Here is a 3,812-nt window from a genome sequence, read left to right as displayed (position 1 = left end):
CTGCCACAACGCCCAGCTATTTTTTGGTTGCAGCCATTATTGTTGTTTGGCCGCCCGGGCTGGATTCGAACCCGCCACCTTAGGTGTATGTGGCTGGCGCCTTAGCCACTTGAGCCACAGGCACCGAGCCAGTTTTTACAATTCTGAGGGAAAATTACACATGTATCTATTTGCTGATGCATTTTCATTGTTAATAAAATTGACACCTTTTTCTTAATTGCCATTTGTTTCATTTTCTGTGAAATTTCATATTTTTTCCATTTTTCTCTTGACATATGTTTTCCTAGTGATTGCTAGAGTCGTTTTAACATTAGAAGCAAGCTATCATTATTTTTTTCTTTTTGAGACAGCCTCAAGCTGTGCCCCTAGGTAGAGTGCCATGGCATCACAGCTCACAGCAACCTCCAACTCCTGGGCTCAAGCCAGTCTCCTGCCTCAGCCTCCCAAGTAGCTGGGACCATAGGCACCCACCACAGTGCCCAGCTATTTTTTGGTTGTAGCTGTCATTGTTGTTTGGCAGCCGGGTTGGATTCAAACCTGCCACCTTAGGTGTATGTGGCTGGCGCCTTAGCCACTTGAGCCACGGGTGCTGAGCCACTATCATCATATGTTAACAAACTTTTATATATATCTTCATTTTGATTTTTATGTTACATTTTAACAACTAATAAATGTTTTTTGCTATCATTTCTTGATTTCCTCCTGTGAAATAAGATCCTTCCAACTACAGCACAATGTTATGCAAATATATACTCCCCAAACTTATTTTAACATTCTTTAGGGTTTTAAAAATACATATATTTAAATGTTCACTCCTACTGGAATTTGCCTATGTAATAGTATGTGATGAGGGTGGCGCCTGTGGCTCAGTGGATAGGGCATTGGCCCCCTATACTGAGGGTGACTGGTTCAAACCCAGCCCCAGACAAACTGCAATAAAAAATAGCTGGGTGTTGTGGCAGGTGCCTATAGTTCCAGCTACTTGGGAGGCTGAAGCAAGAGAATCGCCTAAGCCCAGGAGTTGGAGGTTGCTGTGAGCTGTGTGATGCCACGGCACTCTACTGAGGGAAATAAAGTGGGACTCTGTTTCTACAAAAAAAAAAAAAAAAAAAAAGAACAGTATGATAGTATGTAATGAAAATGTAGTTTGTTGGCCCGGTGGGGTAGCTCACATCTATAATCCTTGCCCAGGAGGCCAAAGCTGGTGAATTGCTTGAGCTCAGGAGTTTGAGACCAGCCTGATCAAGAGCAAAACCCTGTCTTTACTAAAAACAGGAAAACTGGATTGGCGCCTGTGGCTCAAGCAGCTGAGGCGCCATCCATATACACCTGAGTTGGCGGGTTCAAATCCACCCTGGGCCCACCAAAAACAACAATGACAGCTGCAACCAAAAAATAGCCAGGCGTTGTGGTGGGTGCCTGTAGTCCCAGCTACTTGGGAGGCAGAGGCAGGAGAATGGCTTGAGCCCAGGAGTTGGAGGTTGCTGTGAGCTGTGATGCTACAGCACTCTACCCAGGGCAACAGCTTGAGGCTCTGCCTCAAAAAAAAAAAAAAACCAGGAAAAATAAGCGGAGTGTTATGGTGGGCACCTGTTGTCCCAGCTACTAGGGAGGCTGAGGCAAGAGGATCCTTTAAGCCTAGGAGTTTGAAGTTGCTGTGAGCTATGACAGCATGGCACTTTAGCTTCAGTGACAGAGATTCTGTCTCAAACAAAATTTTTTGTTCCAGGAAGATGACTAGTCGTATCAGCACCATTTATGTAATGAATCTGTTATGCACACTCAGTTGAATAACACTTGGTCACTATATATAAATCAGTATTGTCTAGTACACTGTTTTACTTATTCTGATTATACTGTTTCAATATCTGATAGAAGATGGTAATTGCTGGTATTTATTGTATTATTCTCATGTGCTAGGGAGGTGTGGCATACTTACAAGCTCTTTTTTTTTTAGAGACAGAGTCTCACTTTGTTGCCCTTGGTAAAGTGCTGTGGTGTCACAGCTCACAGCAGTGGTCCAGCTCTTGGACTTAGGCAATTCTCTTACCTCAGCCTCCCGAGGAGCTGGGACTACAGACGCCTGCCACAATGCCCGGCTATTTTTGTTGTTGTTTTTGTTGCAGTTTGGCTAAGGCCGAGTTTGAACCTGCCACCCTCAGCATATGTGGCTGGTGCCCTACTCACTAAGCCACGGGCACAGCCCACATCATCTCATTTTATTTTCACAACTATGAGTTTGGCATATTATCCTCATTTTAGAAACTAAAACTGAAGTAACTTCTTAATATTTTCATAACTGAAAGGTGACAGAACTGTAATTCAAATCTGCAGTATTGTTACTCCAGGTCTCATGGTCTTTTCCATATTTCACCATGATTAATAACTTATCAATGATTTTTTTTTTCTTTTAAGACAGTCTCTGTCACCCTGGGTAGAGTGCCTGTCATCACAGCTTACAGCAACCTCAAACTCTTGGGCTCAAGTGATCCTATTATCTCAGCTCCCGAGCAGCTGTGACTACAGGTGTCCAACATGATGCCCAGCTAGTTTTTCTATTTTTAGTAGAGACAATGTCTCAACCTTCCTTGGGCTGGACTTAAACTCGTGAGCTCAGGCAATCCACCTGGCTCAGCCTCCCAGAGTGCTAGGATTACAGGCCTGAGCCACTGTCCCTGGCCCCTATCACTGATTTTGTTAAACTTTATATTCTCCACAGCACTGGCCTGAACTGCAAGTGTGGTCCATGGACTAACAGCATTACCGGGGCCCTCATTGGCAATGAAAGTTCTTGGGTCCTATCTTAGCCCTCCTGAATCAGAAACTGTGGAGGTGAGACTGAGAGTTTTAAATTGTGTGGATAGAATTATTAACACCCCCTCTAGATGACTTGAATGCATGCCCAAGTTTGAGAACCACTGCTCTCGTTTCTTGCTCAGGAACCTACATCTTGGTGTGTCTAATAAGTGTTTATGTGGTAAATGTTGAATGACTGATATGTTGACATTGTCTTTCTAGGTTTCTAGGTGTCTCTGGAGAGCCCTTGGGCCAGATCTTCCTCTAGAATCCAGCCCACCTTCTCCTAGCAGCTCTGTTGACAGGAGACTCCGAAGATTCAGACTCATTAGAAAAGGGGTTGAGACTAAGTTGGCCATGCCTGCTAATTGGATCTCACCCCAGAGATTCCCAGCCCTGTCTCAAGAGGATGGTGACAGTTCATACGAGGTGAGGAGGGGTCATCTCAGGGGTGAGAATTCATCCCAGTAGTAGGTATCTCTGATCAGTCACCAGAGCCTGTGGGCAAAGGCAGGTAGGCCATAGGAAGCAGACAGCCTCTAGAGCGTCTTATACAAATCTTCATTTTCTGTTAAGAATGAGCAATACATGGGTAATGTCTCCATCTCGAGGCCAAGTATATGCTAGTGGAGAGGTGGACTGTCAAGGAAAAGTGTTACTTCTTCATCAAATTGTTTTGATCTTTTGACTGTGGATAGAATACATGGTTAGAAGTCACTTTTACACGGATTTTGAAAGTATTTTTTTCATTCTTCCTACAGTGTCCCCCCGCCCACATACAAATATTTTCTTTTTGAAATTTCTGTTTTTCAGATGTTTCTCCATTTTTTTCCCTCTACTATTTTCTATTTTGTTGCTGTTCTGGGAAACATTATCAACTTTGTCTTCCAGCCCTTATTGAGCTGCTCATTGCATGTATCAGCATTTTAATTCAAAATTTGGAGATTTTAAAGTATTTGGTTTCATTAGCATCCTATTCTTTTTTTTTTTTTTTTTTTTTTTTTGAGACAGAGCCT

At 43.2% G+C, this 3,812-nt stretch overlaps 1 protein-coding gene across 1 annotated transcript in view; it reads left to right on the top strand.

Annotated features, from left to right (window-relative positions):
- The window catches only part of LOC105887649 (zinc finger protein 585A-like), a 24,667-nt gene extending 21,898 nt beyond the window's left edge, over positions 1-2,769 (top strand). The window contains exon 4 of the transcript XR_002774897.1: positions 2,720-2,769. The gene's annotated coding sequence lies outside the window, so the exon portion shown is untranslated. The remainder of the gene's footprint in view (positions 1-2,719) is intronic.
- The last annotated feature ends 1,043 nt before the right edge of the window (positions 2,770-3,812 follow it).

The sequence above is a fragment of the Otolemur garnettii genome, unplaced genomic scaffold (assembly GCF_000181295.1).
Source record: "Otolemur garnettii isolate 467f Iridium unplaced genomic scaffold, OtoGar3 scaffold00100, whole genome shotgun sequence".
Taxonomy (NCBI): domain Eukaryota; kingdom Metazoa; phylum Chordata; class Mammalia; order Primates; family Galagidae; genus Otolemur; species Otolemur garnettii.
Note: the sequence above shows the minus strand (reverse complement) of the source record. Positions and strands in the feature narration are given on the sequence as shown.